The sequence below is a fragment of the Balaenoptera physalus genome (genome assembly GCF_965194825.1).
Source record: "Balaenoptera physalus genome assembly, chromosome: 2".
NCBI lineage: Eukaryota > Metazoa > Chordata > Mammalia > Artiodactyla > Balaenopteridae > Balaenoptera > Balaenoptera physalus.
In genome coordinates this window covers 83,153,542-83,173,486 of record NC_138883.1, presented here as the reverse complement: position 1 = coordinate 83,173,486, position 19,945 = coordinate 83,153,542, and the positions used below count along the sequence as shown (strand labels likewise).

Here is a 19,945-nt window from a genome sequence, read left to right as displayed (position 1 = left end):
TTTGTGTTCATTGTCTATCTTCAAATGGTTGCTTAACAATTTCTTTATATTAGGGTATATATTTGTTGCATTATAGAAAGAAAATGTAATAATATCCGAAACTATACAGTACTGTTGGGTCTGGCATATAACAACACCCACTGAGGTGTGCAGCAAGTATTAAATAATTAGACAATGGGGGAATTGTTAGGTAGATGTTGCAAAGTGTTTTAGTGATACTTGGGGAAAGTGGTTGGGAACACAGTGCACTGTTTTATTCCTATTTAAAGTAATGAAACCTAGGGTCCTACTATAAAAATTCACTAGTAGGCTTTTAGGAATGGATTTGATTTGGATAACAAGGGATTCCTGTATTCAACTTATAAATTTAAAATTTGTGACTAGTTTTGACTTTTCATAATGGCGTATGCAACTCAATTATGTCAGAGGGAGGCTAGGAGAGAATGCTCATCTGTCAAATATCTTCCTTATTTTCTCATCTCCTGAAGCATATTTAACAAGATCTGTAGTTGAGGAAAGGAGAGAGGAGGAGGAGGTTGGAGAAAGGGAGTGATTTCTGGTAACCATCCTCAAAATAACTAAGGACAGCCTTGACGTTATACATTTTCAAGGATATTAGTGGAGAAATATATAGTGGGCCCTTTTCAACAACTCAAATATTCAACTTGATTTTAATATTAACTTTCTCTAGTGAAACATACTGTCTTAAAAAGTATGGTCCTGCATCTTCCGTTTGAGAACTTCATGGAGTTTATACTATTTATAGTCCCTATGCTTATTTTGCTTTATTCTTTCTGTGTACGTTCCCCAGTCTCCACTTGTGGAAGACACTTATGGGAAGGTATGATAGCAGTAAATCTATTCAGTGCTTCTCACATGACTAATAAGATAATAACCTATTTTGAGTAGTTGCAATTTTGAGTTTTGCCAAGGTTTTTCTTCCTCTCTCAGTCTTGCTTGGCTTCAAAACAGACTTGTTTGACTTTGAAGAGATGGCTCCTTTGACATACATTTTAAATCAAGAATATAAGCTTCTCAGCTTCTCAGTGAATGAGATGTTTTTGTTGAATGTGTTTGAGGTTAGATTTTGTCTGTCTGCATTTCACTGGTTTTTGATTATTTTCTATCCCACCTCAGCTTCAATTCTTCTCCAACCGATAGACTCAGCAACAACCTTCTACACTGCCCAGTGAAGGGACTCTAGGGAGGGAATTAAGCAAGTGTCATAAAAGGCTCTATGAGGCAAGATTTGTGGATAGGAAGACTGGTTATGAAAAATCAAGTTTTAAAAGGTTAGGTAGTTGCTTGGAGAGGAATGTATGAAAGACTGGATTAATTTCCGTTTAGGAAACCGACCTAAGAAAGCATCCTTTGCCGTAGGAAAGGGTACCTCTAGGCAGTTCTCCTGATTACTAGGCTGGTGTTCTCTTTATTACACCACGTGGCTAAGGAATCTTTGTTTCCAGCTGCAAACAAAAAATCTTATTGAGTCAGAGGTGAAATAGTCATAATAGGGCATTATATTTACATTTCCTTTTGTATTTACTCAGAAATTTCGTATCTGTCATTCCTTTATGAGCCAGTTTTGTGAAGTGGAAAGAACATTGGACTTGGAGCCAGATAATCTACTAAAACCAGCTAACATACCTTTCCCTGAAGAATCTTGAGGAGCCAATGAGATATTGTAATTGACAGTCCTTGCAGTTTTTATCAAGCTAGGAACTTTTCACAGATCCCTTTAACTCTGAGCCTTGATATCTTCCTCCATAAAACAAAGGAGTTAGGTAGCAACTGAGCAATCTCTAACTTTCTCACTCGCACATTATTTTTTTTTTTTTAAACTTTGGGAGGTAAGTAGAGTCAGATCTGTGGTATTGAGATTTATAGGAAGAAGTATATATTTGGTCTTCCACCAGGTTTCTGGCACAGAACTCCTAAAACCCCTGGAGTTTCCTGTGCTGAGAGTAATAAAGGTGTCTTCTGTTATGTCAGTGAGGTGACTTCCTTAGGACTGTGCCAGTTGCCAGGGAAACCAACAAAGGGATTACAGGGTTGGAATTTTCATCCTCTCCACACCCACCTCCAGGGAGGAGAGAGTGGCTGGAGATTGAGTTCAGTCACAATGAACAGCTAATGATTTACTTAATCATGCTTATGTAATGAAGCCTCCATAAAACCCCCAAAAAAGACAGGGCTCAGAGAGCTTCCAGGTTGGTGAACACATGGAGGTGCTGGGTGGGTGGTGTGCCCAGAGAGGGCAAGGAAGCTGCAAGCCTCTTCTCAAATATCTTGCCCTATGCATCTCTTCCATCTGGCTGTTCCTGAGTTATATATCCTTTTATAATAAACCAGCAATCTAGTAAGTAAATTGTTTCTCTGAGTTCTGTGAGCCTCTCTAGCAAATTAATTAAACCCAAGGAGGTTCTATATAGGTTCTCAGATCTATAGCTGATGGGTCAGAAGCACAAGTTACAATCTGGAGTTGTGATGGGCACCCAAAGTGGGAGAGGGTGAGCCCTTAACCTATGGGCTCTGATGCTATCTTCAGGTAGATAGTGTCAGAATTGTGTTAAATTGTAGGACACCCAGCTGGTGGTATGTGAGAATCCCTTGGAGGTGTGGAAAAAAACCACACATTGGAACTGGGTGCAGAATCCCAAGACAGTTAAAAAAAAAATCCTTTTCACAAAAGAGGAACTGGAGGAAAGAGGTAAAGTGAGTGGCCTGACTGACTGGGGATGAGAGATGAGCAAACACTTTCCCCACTCAGCGGTGTTTTCCTCATTTGTCTTAGATGCTGGCAGGGTCAGTTGTATTCTATGAAGAACTTCATGTGGCCCTCATACTTGGACAACCTTTCACTGAATGCAAATGATTTTAGGATACGAAACAGCAAGGTCAGACCTCAGCTGCACCCCAGAGGAGCTCTGATCTCAAAGAAAAATTAGCAAAACTGCTTCTCTGGGTAAAATGGAAATGTTGGGGGTCTGAGCTGCTAGCACCTGTGAAGAGCTGTATGACCCATGGGCAAGGAGGAACATTATCCTTCCAAGACTTGTTAGTTGTCCAGTAAGTGGGTCTATGGGTCTATTTCCTCTTAAAACCAGAGGTTCTTATCATTTTGATTTGTGAATTTCATGATGGGTAATATCACTTTACAAAAATGCAGTTTGAACCATCACAGATAATTTTTGCAAATAATTTCAGTGGGTTAAAAAAAAAAAAATCCCCTGGAAACTGTACGACAGCCCACTTAGGTCATTGGTCCTGAAAATTTAGTACACAAAGGAATACCACTGGGACAACATTCTCAGAAATTCTGATTCATTAGATATTAAGGAGCTGTTCCTAGTATTCCGAATTTTTAAAAGCACCCAAGAGAATTCTGATTTGAGCGAGCAGGATTCAATACTAAAAAAACATTGTCATGGGGTCCCTGGCTTTTAGTTAAGAGACACTGCCTTGGACTGCCTTAGAATTCCAGTGTTCCTGAGTTCATTCCCCAAATTGATATCATCTTTCTCAAATTCAGTCTGAAAAGAAAACCCAAGTCCCCATCAAATGAATTAGGCACACTGGAGCAAAAACCAAACACAATGTAGATTTTTGTCCTGACTGAGCCAGTTTGGCTGGCTTCCTGGTCTGGCATCACCAGTTGCGTATTCAGTTTCCAAGTCCCTGGGTGACAGGATGCCTGGCTTCATACCAGTATGGGCACTCATCAGCTGCACTGTACAGTACAAGAACTGTCACATAAGAATGGGCTAGTCTCTGTGAGACCATTCTGGGTTTGCTCTGAAGTAGCACCATCAAAAGAGTGGTTACAAATGGAAGTTGAGATCAGAGCCAGAGAAGTGGTGTTGACCAGCAGATCTCTGAACAAGGCAGTGCTCTCAACAAAGGGTAAAGCAAGTTCTCAGCAGGGCTGGGACACCTGGTAACAACGTTTGAGTTGGATGGAGGCAAGCAGTTCAGGAGGGAGGCTATGAACAAAATGAAGTTGTTGGTCTTATCACACCCTGACCAGCTTAAACACACTAGACTTGACACAAGATACTCTCTATGGACATTTGCTGATGAATGCTTACTAATAGAGGTCCAAGAAATAAAAACCCTGTGGATGTTAAAATTTGTCCCTCCATCTTCTTTCTGATGACTATTTCTTTTTTCCTTTTTTAATATTTATTTATTTATTTGGTTGCACCAGGTCTTAGTTGCAGCAGGTGGGCTCCTTAGTTGTGGCATGCGAACTCTTAGTTGTGGCACGCATGTGGGATCCAGTTCCCCGCCCAGGGACCGAACCCGGCCACCCACATTGGGAGTGCAGAGTCCCAACCACTGCGCCACCAGGGAAGTCCCTGATGACTATTTCTTAACAATGAATTTAGGCAGAAACCATGAATAACTCTTTGTATGTAGTTTTTGTTAGCAATCTTCTTTATTAGGGTATTGTCTAGTTTGGGGGTTGGAAAATGTTTTATCTGCAGTGCCAGATAGTAAAATGTTTTAGACATTGTGAACTACAATACTGTCTCTGTTGTATGTTCATCATTTTTTTTCCTTTTTACAATTCCCTAATAATGTGAACACTATTCTTGGCTCTCTGGCAGTACGAAAACAAGGCATGGACTGGAGTTGGCCCTCAGGCTGTAGTTTGCTGACCCTCCACTAGATTGTCTCAACAATAAAATAAGATTATTTTGTTTTTACATGGTGTTTGATATTTTCTGTCAGCAAATATAGTCAATGGGAAAAAATTCACAGTTATCTGTTCCCCACTGAGAACATATCCCCTCCATTATGTACTGATAGGAGAGCCTAAAGCCATAGTGTGAGAAGTAGTGTTTTCTACACTTGAGTCCTCCTGTAGCAATCTAATATTATAAGCTGTAAGGGAAGAGATGAATTTTAACTGGATTTCGTTTGACATAAAAATTCAGACTTGATGGTTTTTCCCTTTTGGGCTCTTATTTTTAAAATTAACTCCTATGATTTTGGCTTATATTTTTAAAATATATTCACATTATGGATTATTTGGATGATTAGTTCACTATCTGAGTACTACTATGAGATTTAAATCCAAGTAGACATTTGAACATAAGATCTTTTTTGGTTCCAGTAGTGCTGCCTTAACTGTTGCCACATAATGAGACTAAAACAGAGGTAAATTTAGTAAAGGCCAAGTGATTTCATGGTTCTGGGGTCCTTTAATAGAGGAAAAATAGTTGGATATTGGGTCATCACATAACACATGTTATATATAGTACCAAACTAGAACAATCCTGTGACAAAAATGTTAGTTCCATATCCTCACTGGAGTAAAAGAGGTTCAATTTCAGCACTACAGTATTTCGGTCACATTCAGTTAATGCTGTTAATTTGAATTTTGGTGATGATATGTTAGTAAATTTGTGTATAATTTGTCCTGTTATGAATATGTGCGTGTGTGTGTGTGTGTGTGTGCGTGTGCGTATACTCAATTTAGATCAATCCCAGAGGTGTTAGTAGACTATCACAGGGGTCAGTATGCAAATGGGAAGAGCCAGGAACAAGGCAGGTGCAGTCAGGATGGTTAGAGCAAGTCTGTGTTGGTCCACGCAAAGATGCCCTTTCCTCTGGGCTGATGCATACCTGAGCTGAGCCAGGGTACATGGCCCGGCCAGCAGTGACTGGCTAGATTTTATCCTCACTTGTCCCCTCGGCTGAGCACTCTTGTTCAGAGGTATGTTCCTGCCCTGAGTGAAGGGAAATGAATTTGAGAGATAATGTGTAAATATAATCTTTGAGGCCTGGTAGCCAATTAAATCTGGAGATCAAGGATTGCTCCCAACTTCTGGCTTTGGTGACTATTGTTTTAAAACAATATCTGATGCATTGGCTCCTTCAGAACAGTCACAATAATTTGGTATTAACTTTGGAAAAGCTTCGGTGTACTCACGAAAAACAAAAGCCAAGAAAAGAGTATTGAAAGAGGGAAGCAGTGGCAGCAGTAGGAATGGACAAGACGTCCACTACAAAGTAGAAACCTGAAGGACTTAACCACTTATTCTTTCCTGTGTGTGTATTTATTAGGGGGTGTCATAGGCATGAATCCACAGTGCCCCCTACTGCCTCAGAGGGCATCTGTGCCAACACGGAATAGCATGGCCTATTGTAATGCCAACTTCACAGGAGGTGGACCCACAGCTGTGATGCTGGGAAGCAGGACTCATGGTTGAGTAGAAGAACTGGGAGATGCTTCCTGGGGTACAGGGAAATGGGGGAGGGAGACCAAATGGAATTTTGCTGGTCATCCCTCTCTTCGCTTTTCAACAGAAGCAGATAGAAATATTTATTTTGTGCTGGATACTTCCTAGGTCTTGCAAAAGAAAGATGGCAGGAGTATAAGAGAACCGAAAGCAATATTCTTCATCCTTTGAGAGCTTATCAAACTGGGGAGGCAGAACATGTGTGCAGCACACTGAGAACACTTCAGGATGCAAATACAGACAAATTAGTTTATTACAAACTGGACGTTGCTCTAGATAGCGGTGTCTTTTCACAGTGAGAATTCTGTCCGTAGAAGGAATGCCAAATAAAGACGAAATCAGAGTACAAGTATGGGTTCCTAGAGTGCATGTGTGTGTGTGTGTGTGTGTGTGTGTGTGTGTGTGTGTGTGTGTGTGTGTTTTCTGTTGCATTGGGGGTGGTGAATATTAACTTGCAAAGGGGCCTTAGAGGAGGATAAATTAGGTCTGTATTTTTGAGTATGGGCAGGAGGGGGCAAGAAATGCTTAGTGGAAAGGAAAGCAAATTCAGAGGCAAGAATAAACAAGTGGAGTTCAAACATAGCAGAGGAGAGGTTAACAATATCTCACAGCTGGTGAAATACTACTACTTTCTTACAAAATGTTTCCATACCAGAAGCCCTGAAGTACCTAGAGCCTGGAGGTGTCCTGCCCCATTAGTGGGGGCTTCTTAATGTCTAGCCAGCCTTTTGCTTGCTTGAGGCCTGATTACTATAATACTTGGTCTAATTCTTTTCATCTTGAGCTCACAAGCTTAGGCAAAGCTGAGCAGCTGGTGTGTATTTTTGTCCTCTTGTGATGGTGAGCACTTTAGCTACTAGTCTTTGAAGCCTAAAAACACATGGCAGTAGCTATTACCCAATGTCCTGGCGCTCTTAATCAACTTGATGTTTTATTTGGTTGTATTATAATGAGATTTAAGGACAGTTTGCATGGCATCCTTTCCCTATAATTGTAGTTGTTAAATGCAGCCCCAGACAAGGTGTCAAACGACCTTGGAGACAGTTTAGTGATGAAATGCCAGGTCTTTCTGATATTAATGGTTTTTGGTGGGATTGACTTAGTAATAGCTATATAGTGCTGCATCGTAATGGACATACCTTTAACATAATGATACATCGATCCCTTTGTTGTGTTCATATATATAGAAATGCAGGATACTCATCATGGCAATGGCGAGACTAGCTCAGGGATCATGTGACAGCTCTGCCTCAGAAATAGAGGACCTGGGCCCCATTGTATTAGTGAGCCGGTGGGCCACGGAATCAGGTTATCTGTCTGCATCTTGGTTGCACCACTGGCTGAACAACCTTGGACAACTGACAACTATTCTCTGAACTTTGATTTCTTCATTATAAAATGAGGTCATACTGGTGTGTTCCTGTTATGATGGGGATCATTAGAGAGAGCCATGTGTAAATTACATGCAAGTGTTAGGCATAAAGTAGGTGGAATATTAGTTTATTGTTGTTGGACCTGTTACTCGCTTGTGCTCTATCTGGAATTTATTTTTGTTTTTAATTTGATTTTTATTATATATTTTTCAGATGTACAGCATTATAATTCAACATCTGTATACACTACAAAGTGGTCACCGCTACAAGTCTAGTTACCATCCATCACTGTATAGTTCCCTTCCCCTCTGGCAACCACTAATCTGTTCTCTGTATCTATGAGTTTGTTTTTTTTTTTAAACATCTTTATTGGAGTATAATTGCTTTACAATGGTGTGTTAGTTTCTGCTTTATAACAAAGTGAATCAGCTATACATATACATATATCCCCATATCTCCTCCCTCTTGCATGTCCCTCCCAGCCTTCCTATCCCACCCCTCTAGGTGGTCACAAAGCACAGAGCTGATCTCCCTGTGCTATGTGGCTGCTTCTCACTAGCTATCTATTTTACATTGGGTGGTGAATATATGTCCATGCCACTCTCTCACTTCGTCCCAGCTTACCCTTCCCATTCCCCGTGTCCTCAAGTCCATTCTCTACATCTGCGTCTTTATTCTTGTCCTTCCCCTAGGTTCTTCAGGACCATTTTTTTTTTTTTTTTAGATTCCATATATATGTGATAGCATACGGTGTTTGTTGTTCTCTTTCTGAGTTACTTCACTCTGTATGATAGACTCTAAGTCCATCCACCTCACTACAAATAAATCAATTTCGTTTCTTTTTATGGCTGAGTAATATTCCATTGCATATATGTGCCACATCTTCTTTATCCATTCATCTGTCGATGGACACTTAGGTTTTCTTCCGTGTCCTGGCAATTGTAAATAGTGCTGCAATGAACATTGTGGTACATGACTCTTTTTGAATTATGGTTTTCTCTGGGTATATGCCCAGTAGTGGGATTGCTGGGTCATATGGTAGTTCTATTTTTAGTTTTTTAAGAACCCTCCATACTGTTCTCCATTGTGGCTGTATCAATTTACATTCCCAACAAGAGTGCAAGAGGGTTCCCTTTTCTCCACACCCTCTCCAGCATTTATTGTTTGTAGACTTTTTGATGATGGCCATTCTGACTGGTGTGAGGTGATACCTCATTGTAGTTTTCATTTGCATTTCTCTAATGATTAGTGATGTTGAGCATCCTTTCATGTGTTTGTTGGCAATCTGTGTATCTTCTTTGGAGAAATGTCTATTTAGGTCTTCTGCCCATTTTTGGATTGGGTTGTTTGTTTCTTTGATATTGAGCTGCATGAGCTGCTTGTATATTTTGGAGATTAATCCTTTGTCCGTTGATTCGTTTGCAAATAGTTTCTCCCATTCTGAGGGTTGCCTTTTCATCTTGTTTATGGTTTCCTTTGCTGTGCAAAAGCTTTTAAGTTTCATTGGGTCCCATTTGTTTATTTTTATTTTTATTTCCATTTCTCTAGGAGGTGGATTAAAAAGGATCTTGCTGTGATTTATGTCCTAGAGTGTTCTGCCTATGTTTTCCTCTAAGAGTTTGATAGTGTCTGGCCTTACATTTAGGTCTTTAATCCATTTTGAGTTTATTTTTGTGTATGGTATTAGGGAGTGTTCTAATTTCATACTTTTATATGTACCTGTCCAGTTTTCCCAGCACCACTTATTGAAGAGGCTGTCTTTTCTCCAGTGTATATTCTTGCCTCCTTTATCAAAGATAAGGTGACCATATGTGCGTGGGTTTATCTCTGGGCTTTCTATCCTGTTCCATTGATCTATATTTCTGTTTTTCTGCCAGTACCATACTGTCTTGATTACTGTAGCTTTGTAGTATAGTCTGAAGTCCAGGAGTCTGATTCCTCCAGCTCTGTTTTTCTTTCTCAAGATTGCTTTGGCTATTCGGGGTGTTTTGTGTTTCCATACAAATTGTGAAATTTTTTGTTTTACTTCTGTGAAAAATGCCAGTGGTAGTTTGATAGGGATTGCATTGAATCTGTAGATTGCTTTGGGAAGTAGAGTCATTTTCACAATGTTGATTCTTCCAATCCAAGAACATGGTATATCTCTCCATCTATATGTATCATCTTTAATTTCTTTCATCAGTGTCTTATAGTTTTCTGCATACAGGTCTTTTGTCTCCTTAGGTAAGTTTATTCCTAGGTATTTTATTCTTTTTGTTGCAATGGTAAAGGGAGTGTTTCCTTAATTTCTCTTTCAGATTTTTCATCATTAGTGTATAGGAATGCAAGAGATTTCTGTGCATAAATTTTGTTGGATAATAGTGGTGAGAGTGGGCAACCTTGTCTTGTTCCTGATCTTAGTGGAAATGGTTTCAGTTTTTTACCATTGAGAATGATGTTGGCTGTGGGTTTATCATATATGGCTTTTATTATGTTGAGGTAAGTTCCCTCTATGCCTACTTTCTGGAGGGTTTTTATCATAAATGGATGTTGAATTTTTTCGAAAGCTTTTTCTGCATCTGTTGAGATGATCATATGGTTTTTCTCCTTCAATTTTTTAATACGGCGTATCACAGTGATTGATTTGCGTATATTGAAGAATCCTTGCATTCCTGGGATAAACCCCACTTGATGATGGTGTATGATCCTTTTAATGTGCTGGTGGATTCTGTTTGCTAGTATTTTGTTGAGGATTTTTGCATCTATGTTCATCAGTGATATTGGTCTGTAGTTTTCTTTTTTTGTGACATCTTTGTCTGGTTTTGGTATCGGGGATGGTGGCCTCATAGAATGTGTTTGGGAGTGTTCCTCCCTCTGCTATATTTTGGAAGAGTTTGAGAAGGATGGGTGTTTGCTCTTCTGTAAATGTTTGATAGAATTCAACTATGAAGCCATCTGGTCCTGGGCTTTTGTTTGCTGGAAGATTTTGAATCACAGTGTCAATTTCAGTGCTTGTGATTGGTCTGTTTATATTTTCTATCTCTTCCTGGTTCAGTCTTGGAAGGTTGTGCTTTTCTAAGAATTTGTCCATTTCTTCCGGGTTGTCCATTTTATTGGCATAGAGTTGCTTGTAGTAATCTCTCATGATCCTTTGTATTTCTGCAGTATCAGTTGTTACTTCTCCTTTTTCATATCTAATTCTGTTGATTTGAGTCTTCTCCCTTTTTTTCTTGATGAGTCTGGCTAATGGTTTATCAATTTTGTTTATCTTCTCAAAGAACCAACTTTTAGTTTTATTGATCTTTGCTATTGTTTCCTTCATTTCTTTTTCATTTATTTCTGATCTGATCTTTATAATTTCTTTCCTTCTACTAACTTTGGGGATTTTTGTTCTTCATTCTCTAATTGCATTAGGTGTAAGGTTAGGTGGTTTATTTGAGATGTTTCTTGTTTCTTGAGGTAGGATTGTATTGCTATAAACTTCCCTCTTAGAACTGCTTTTGCTACATGCCATAGGTTTTGGGTCATCGTGTTTTCATTGTCATTTGTTTCTCGGTATTTTTTTATTTCCTCTTTGATTTCTTCAGTTATCTCTTGGTTATTTAGTAGTGTATTTTTTAGCCTCCATGTAGCTGTATTTTTTACAGAACTTTTCCTGTAATTGATATCTAGTCTCATAGCGTTTTGGTCAGAAAAGATACTTAATATGATTTCAATTTTCTTAAGTTTACCAAGGCTTGATTTGTGACCCACGATATGATCTATCCTGGAGAATGTTACATAAGCACTTGAGAAGAAAGTGTATTCTGTTGTTTTTGGGTGGAATGCCCTATAAATATCGATTAAGTACATCTTGTTTAATGTGTCATTTAAAGCTTGTGTTTTCTTATTTATTTTCATTTTGGTTGATCTGTCCATTGGTGAAAGTGGAGTGTTAAAGTCCCCTGCTATGATTGTGTTACTGTCGACTTCCCCTTTTATGGCTGTCAGCATTTGCCTTACATGTTGAGGTGCTCCTATGTTGGGTGCATAAATATTTATAATTGTTATATCTTCTTCTTGGATTGATCCCTTGATCATTATGTAGTGTCCTTCTTTGTCTCTTGTAATAGTCTTTATTTTAAAGCCTACTTTGTCTGATATGAGAATTGCTACTCCATCTTTCTTTTGATTTCCTTTTGCATGGAATATATTTTTCCACCCCCTCACTTTCAGTCTGTATGTGTCGCTAGGTCTGAAGTGGGTCTCTTGTAGACAGCATCTATATGGGTCTTGTTTTTGTATCCATTCAGCCAGTCTATGTCTTTTGGTTGGAGCATTTAATTCATTTACATTTAAGGTAGTTATCAATATATATGTTCCTATGACCATTTTCTTAATTGTTTTGGGTTTGTTATTGTAGGTCTTTTCCTTCTCTTGTGTTTCCTGCCTAGAGAAATTCCTTTAGCATTTGTTGTGGAGCTGGTTTGGTGGTGCTGAATTCTCTTAGCTTTTGCTTGTCTGTAAAGATTTTGATTTCTCTGTTGAATCTGAATGAGATCCTTGCTGGGTAGAGTAATCTTGGTTTTAGGTTCTTCCCCTTCATCACTTTAAATGTGTCCTCCCACTCCTTTCTGGCTTGCGGAGTTTCTGCTGAAAGATCAGCTGTTAACCTTATGAGGATTCCCTTGTATGTTATTTGTTGTTTTTCCCTTGCTGCTTTTAATATTTTTGCTTTGTATTTAATTTTGGATAGTTTGATAAATATGTGTCTTGGTGTGTTTCTCCTTGGATTTATCCTGTATGGGTCTCTCTGTGCTTCCTGGACTTGATTGACTATTTCCTATCCCATATTAGGGAAGTTTTCAACTATAATCTCTTCAAATATTTTCTCAGTGCCTTTCTTTTTCTCTTCTTCTGGGACCCCTATAATTCGAATGTTGGTGCTTTAATGTTGTCCCAGAGGTCTCTGAGACTGTCCTCAATTCTTTTCATTGTTTTTTCTTTATTCTGCTCTGCAATAGTTATTTCCACTATTTTATCTTCCAGGTCACTTATCCGTTCTTCTACCTCAGTTATTCTGCTATTGATTCCTTCTAGAGAATTTTAAATTTCATTTATTGTGTTGTTCATCATTGTTTGTTTGCTTTTTAGTTCTTCTAGGTCCTTGTTAAACATTTCTTGTATTTTCTCCATTCTATTTCCAAGATTTTGGATCATCTTTACTATCATTACTCTGAATTCTTTTTCAGGTAGACTGCTTATTTCCTCTTCATTTGTTTGGTCTGGTGAGTTTTTACCTTGCTCCTTCATCTGCTGTGTGTTTCTCTGTGTTCTCATTTTGCTTATATTACTGTGTTTGGAGTCTCCTTTTCGCAGGCTGCAGGTTCGTGTTTCCTGTTGTTTTTGGTGTCTGCCCCCAGTGGCTAAGGTTGGTTCAGTGGGTTGTGTAGGCTTCCTCATGGTGGGGACTGGTGCCTGTGTTCTGGTGGATGAGGCTGGATCTTGTCTTTCTGGTGTGCAGGACTGCATCCCGTGGTGTGTTTTGGGGTGTCTGTGACCTTATTATGATTTTAAGCAGCCTGTCTGCTAATGGGTGGGGTTGTGTTCCTGTCTTGCTAGTTGTATGGCATAGGGTGTCCAGCACTGTAGCTTGCTGGTCATTGAACGGAACTGGGTCTTAGTATTGAGATGGAGATCTCTGGGAATGCTTTCACTGTTTGATATTGCATGGAGCTGGGAAGTCTCTGGTTGACCAGTGTCTTGAACTTGGCTCTTCGACCTCAGAGGCACAGGCCTGATACCCGGTGGAGCACCAAGAACTTGTCAACCACATGGCTCAGAAGAAAAGGGAGAAAAAAAGAAAGAAAGAAAGAAAGAAAAGTAAATAAGTAAATAAAATAAATGTATTAAAATAAAAAATAAAAAAATTATTTAAAAAAATTTTTTTAAGTAATAAAAAAAAAGAAAAAAAATAGAATGGAAGCAAGAAGAGAGCATCCAAAACAAAAATAGAAATCCACCAATGATAACAAGCGCTAAAAACTAAAGTTAAAAAAAAAAAAAAAAAGACAGACAAAATGCTAGGACAAATGGTAAAAGCAAAGCTATACACACAAAATCACACAAAGAAGCATACCCATACACACTCACAAAAAGAGAAAAAGGAAAAAAAAATATATATCTTTTGGAAAGTCTGAGGTCTTCTGCCAGCATTCAGTAGGTGTTCTGTAGGAGTTGTTCCACATGTAGATGTATTTCTGATGTATTTGCCGGGAGGAAGGTTATCTCCATGTCTTACTCCTCTGCCATCTTGAAGGTCTCTCCCTATGAATTTGTTTTTGTTTTATTTTTTTTTGTCTGTTTTATTTTTTTAGATTCCACATATGAGCGAAATCATATGCTATTTGTCTTTCTCCTTCTGACTTATGTCACTTAGCATAATACCTTTAAGGTTCATCCATGTTTTTGCAAATGACAGGATTTCATTCTTATTTTTATGGCTGAGTTATCTGGAATTTAATATGGAGATAACGCTTCCCAGAAATGTTTAAAACCTGTAGAGCTGAATTGTTCCTGGAAGACAGAGGTAAAAAGACAATATTTCAGAAGAATTAATATATATTGATTAGAAACTAAGTATATAAATCGACTACTGCCCCACTTTGTAGGTGCTTCCCAATACACATTCTATGTGCATCCAAGCTTTCTTGCTCCATCTCAAGGAACATCTACATTTTGTAGCCCTTGTATTGAACTGCCTTATCCCTCTGGCCTAAGCCACCACTCCAGTTCCAAACTCAGTCCCCACATTCTTAGTCCATAAATTTGACATAAATCCTTTTGGTAAGAGAGAATCTTTGAGATGTTTCTTTTGTTGGTTCCAAGCTGTGGCACTGACATGTGTCTGAGGCCTCCTATGATATGTATTTGTCCATGCAGGTCAGACTGTTTAAAGTGAGAATTATTCTGGATAATTTAGACCATATGGTCACATCCCACTCTTTTCATCATTGAAACTCAGCATGCATCTACTTATGGGCAGAGCTTTTTCCTCACCACAGGACAGCCAGCTCCTCTGCCTGCATCTGAGCTGACTTTGACCTCTTGATGTTTCTGAATGCTTGAGCAGCTTGACTTCAGCCTCTTGAAACTTTCTTGTGCTGGTCATCTCCTCCTCCTGAGCCCTGGAGCACTCAAATATTAAGATGCCAGAAAAGTAAGTAGGAAGCAGCAAAGAGGACTGAGAAGGATCAACCAACTGAAGTAGGATGACAATAACCCTGAAGAGTGTGGTTTCCAGGAGGCCAAGTAAAAAAATATATCAAGGATAAGGGAGGGGCCAATGATATCAGATATCATTAGTGGATGAAGTAGATGAAAGCTAAAAATTGGTCATTGGATTTGGCAGTGTTGATTAAGTTAGTTTTGTGCATGAATTTCCTTCTCTCTTTAGTTCTTGTAAAATCTCTATGAAGGTAACTATTTTGCTTTTTCCTTTTTTTTTTTTTTTTTTTGCAAACAACCTAAGATTCAGGATACATCACCTGTGCAGATTCACAGATAGAAAGTGGCAGAATTGAGGCTTGAACCTAGGTTTTCTGACCCTAAATCCTGTTATCTCTGATGTCAGATATTTACATTTTTGTTTGACTTTCAATTATAGAATTTCTTCTCCTAGGAACTCACATTTACATTGTGGATACAACATTTTATTCCACTTTTATGAACTTTAAGTATTAGGAATTTGGTAGGATAATATTTTTAGGAAGCACCTATCCTCTCTGGGAAGAAATCTAGACCTGAGCATGGTCGTCTTTAACCCTAGTCCTCTCAACATCCCTCAATATTCTGTCGAAAGTAGAATTGGAAGAGGAAAAATATTAAGAGAGAGAGTGGCCCCATGCATCCTCACCTGAATCCATTCCCCGGAGGCAGTTAGCTCCCTCCCCCACAGAGACTTCTGAGAAGGTGAACATGTATTGGCAATGGCCACTCAGTGTTCTAGTCAACGCCACAGGCAGCCAGTAATTCTGGGACCAAGGAACTCAAAGATTCTTGAAGAAACGAAACCTGGGTATAGTGTCTGGTTTTACTGTTTCTATTTTGCTGTAAGCAAGCACATGTATGCAAACTATATCAGAGTCATCTCAACTCTATCGACTGCCTCCTTAGCTTGATATTGCAAAGACTTTGGGTGAGCATCTGTGCACAGCATTAAAGTACTGGAGTTCAGGCACTAGCATCAAGTGGTTCTTTTGCAACTCAATGATGAATGCCATGAAAATGGAAAACTATAATTAGAATGTGCTTCTGGCTTTGGAACAATGTGAATACGACTTCTGTGATAAGAAACTAATCTGTTCATGGGCCCAGATGGTTGGGTAGACTGAGAAATGCCATAGATATTAATTACTTGAGGATAGGAGAAGTACAAGAGGGAAACTGATTTGACTGACTCATTGTTCTCCAATTACTTTTGTCCAACATAGGGATTTCTAATTGTTCATTTTTCTCACTGAAAAAACAAATCTATAGTAATAGTAGAGATATAGTAATGGTACAAAATGATAGAAAAAAACAACCTGCAGGTAATTGGAATATGCATGAAAGTGGCTTGCTTCTCACAGTTATCAAATTCACAACTACCCACCAAATAATTTCAGATCTGATGTCTTCTTTGTGCATTTTCTTTGCTTTTCCACAAGCCACAAAAGACAGCTGTCGTCATGAGCTTTATCAAAACCTGAAAAAAGTCATACTCAAAGTTTGGCACCATAGACATCAACAGTAACTTTTAGGATATTCAAGACTGGAAAGAATCTCTTAAAACTTAACTTCATTTTGAGACATAAGGTAGCAAAATTCTAGAATTGGAAAATTCTAACAGACAGAGAGTTTACCAAAAACCCAATGTTAATTAAAACAACCCAAGTCGTGAGCCGCTTCTAAGTTTTACAGGGTTGTTTCGAATAGTTTAAAAGCAGAGACTTATGCTAAGTCGAAGTGCCTGGTCCACCCTGAGTCCTGTTAGTGTCCAAAACAGCCACACAAGTGCTGAAGAGAGTCCATGGCCTTGAATTCAGAGCCTCCATGACTGTGCCTATTGTTTGTGAATGTGGTTGGAAACTAGAGTGCAAACCTCAAAGGAATGAAGCCTGCCTGATAAAGAAAGTAGCTTCTGGAATGGGAGGGGCCCAAACAGATTCTAGAGGGTTGAAAAGGCTCCAGAACGTAAAGTTTATGGATGGATATTAGGCAGTTTATCCGTTAGTGTTTGACGTATTGGGCCAGGGTAAGTGTGGCAGGATGTAATGGCATCAGCTCAAGTAGAACCAGGAATTCACCCACCATCCTGCCATTAAGTAGCTGCACATCATCTTGGCTCACTCTGAATCTCAGTGGTTCTGTTTCCTTTTTGGTCAAATGCAGGGAGAATGATTGTCACTGCCTCTCCCAGGATTAATGAAGTGGTATTCACAAAAAGCATTGTATTCTTAGGAAAGAATGCTCTGTGGCAAGATGTTATAGGGCAATAACGTTAAGCATGTTTAAAACCTGTGCCTGCTGTTACCAAATGGATGCCATGGCTGAACAGTCTTGTCTGTCAAATATAAACCAATGCATATGGAACTGCTTATGGGTAACAGATGACAGGCTGAATAAGTGAAAGAGGTGATCATTATGCAGAAGGTAGTTCATGCTTAAAAACATGCCTTATGCCTGCTATTTCAGCCTCAATACACTGAAGACATATTTGAGAAATCCCATTTAGATAATCACTGGCCATTGGTGGCAGAAATTAGAAATGGAGAAAAGGATTGGGTCACTGAGTCTGTTTCCTGGGAGACAATATGGAAGAAGCAATCGCAGCAACAATGCCTGCATGCTCCTGCTGTATGTTAACTCAGCTTCACAAACTTCCCTCTGCAGCTGTGGCTGTGATAAATGCCAGACTGAGTCCAGGAGGGCTGCCCCTGAACTCACCCTTCATGGTTGCCTGAAATCTTTTGTACAAGGACCACGTTGGAAACTTCCAGGACCCATAAGTAGGTAGCAAGGCTCTGTATTCAGAGTGGCACCTGTGACTATCCCACCTTGCTTGTGCTAGCTATTCACACATTTCCATTCATCAGGCAAATAATATGCCAGCTGATTGCTAAAGAGCATCTTTCCCAGTGTTTGGAGGTTCTAGGATTCATTTTATGAATAATTTGCTGAAATCAGATAACCTCATTCCCCTAACTTAAATCCTCTAGTGAATTCCCATTGCTCTTAGGAAAGAGATCCCATCTTCTACCACTGCTTCCAAGGACCTGCCCGAGCTGGCCTCTAACCTCCTCTAGGACCAGCTATCGTGTTCGCCATGATGTGCTTCATGCTCATTCCCACCCTGATCCTCTGCCCTTGCTGCCCCTTCTGGCTAAAGTGCTCTGTCCCAGTGCAGTAGGTATTCAATACATTGTCAAATGAGTGAATACTATTACGATTCCTGTCTTCCTCCTCATTATCTCCTATTTCCTCATTATAAACATTATTGACTTTGTGTCTATTTTTCACGCACTCTTTTGTAAGCTATTGGCCATTAAATAGAACAGTGTCATAGAAACATCTCTCACTTAAGTTAATTTTGGTGTGAATTTCTGTTATTACTGTCATTGCATATGGTCTGGACATGGGTTTTAGCATCCCAGGGCACTGTAGAGGAGAGAGGACATCTGTTCAATAAACAAAGTGAAAGGTGCAGATCACATTGGCCATGGCCTTCTGAGGTATAAACTCAGAATGTTTGAGACTTTTTATTAATCACAACCCCAGCCCACTCCATTCTATGTACTGTAACCATTGAGGAAACTGAAATCAAGACCTCACTGAATCATGTCTTAGTCTGTTGGGCAATACCTTTATTTTGGGATTTGGGTTATTTGTAGATTGCCCTTTTTTGGTATAAACGAGGAGGACAATTTATTTCCATTTTGCAGTAAGAAGCTACTGGCTATTTAGCCGGAAAGCAAATATTTTCACTTTGAGTTTCTTTCTGGACATTTTTCCAACAGTGTTTGATTTGAAGCTGTGAAACACATTACTCTCCTTCCCTCCTCCCATCCCCCCGCCATTTCCTTTTAGGTGGGTCAAAACTAATGCTTTAAAAAATAAAGCCAGTATGCTTTGATTGCTTCTTTACCATAGGAAAGGATCAGAGAGGCTGAAATAAATGCCTGTTTAGTCCCAAAATGCTGCAGTCAAGGAAAGTCTGCCAGCCAACCAGGTATTCCAGAATATCTTGCCTTAGGCCAGCCTGCCCAGAGACTGGCATTGAAGCATGTCTGGGCTTTGGTATTTTCTGTGTAGCTTAGAATGCTATCTTTGGGCACATTTATTCGGCTACATAAGAAATATTGTACAATCTGCATAGTGATGAGGTTATGTATGTCTTAGACATGCTCTCCAGTCATAGAATATTCCTTTTACAGACCTTTGGATCCCTTAGGTTGTTCCTAAACTTAATTTTAATTTTCTATTTTTCCATCTGGATGCACTCTCCACACTCCGTTTATTTTACTAAAAATTTCCAGCTTGTTTGTTTCTGTATCCATTGAAAAACTTACCTCTAAACCTATGCCCTTTACATAATAACAAACACAGCACTCACCCCAAAACAAATTTTAAAAATCTTGAATTTAAGAGTTTAATTTCATTTCCAGCTGTAATTTACTATCTGTAGCCTGGCTGTCCTTTATTTTAGTCATTTCTGCCGCTGCTTGGTTCAGCTCAAGGCGCTCAATCCTGATTGACTCATTGTCTAGGTATTTAGTAGATTTGTATCTTTCCTTTTTATTTTGGTGACATTGCTTAGGTATGCCCTGCCATTCTTGACATAGCTGATAATGGGAAGACTTTGAAAGACATTTTTCTTACTCATTAATAACAGCAAATGACAGCAGTTGAATAAAGAAAGAATGAAAGAAAAATAAAAATAATTTCAAAAAGAATCAGCATGAACAAAACAGCAATGAATTGCAAATTTTCAGAAATAGCTTGAGTATTTTAATATTTCAGATTCCTCAAAAGTAGGTGAACTATTTTCTTCTGATTGTTCCATAGCATTCTTTAAGTAGAAGATGAAGGATGCTTTGCAGAGGTGAATAAAATGCATTGCTCTATTATTATGGAGGGCTGACTCAAACTTTCAAATATTTTGAGTGGTAGGAAAAGAATAAACACAAGACAATTTTGTTTTATGAGTTTAAAAAATGTTTAAACCCCAGGGAAAGAGCCAACTGGACCAAACCTGCTTTATCCCTCCTGGACCCATAATATACCTTGGCAAATTAAAGGCTTTGAGAAGTTCTGTAGTAAGGAATC

At 39.0% G+C, this 19,945-nt stretch overlaps 1 long non-coding RNA gene across 2 annotated transcripts in view; it reads left to right on the top strand.

Moving 5' to 3' along the window:
* The window catches only part of LOC309651117, a 232,692-nt gene that overhangs the window by 81,469 nt on the left and 131,278 nt on the right, over nt 1–19,945 (top strand). The gene's annotated exons all lie outside the window — the stretch shown is intronic.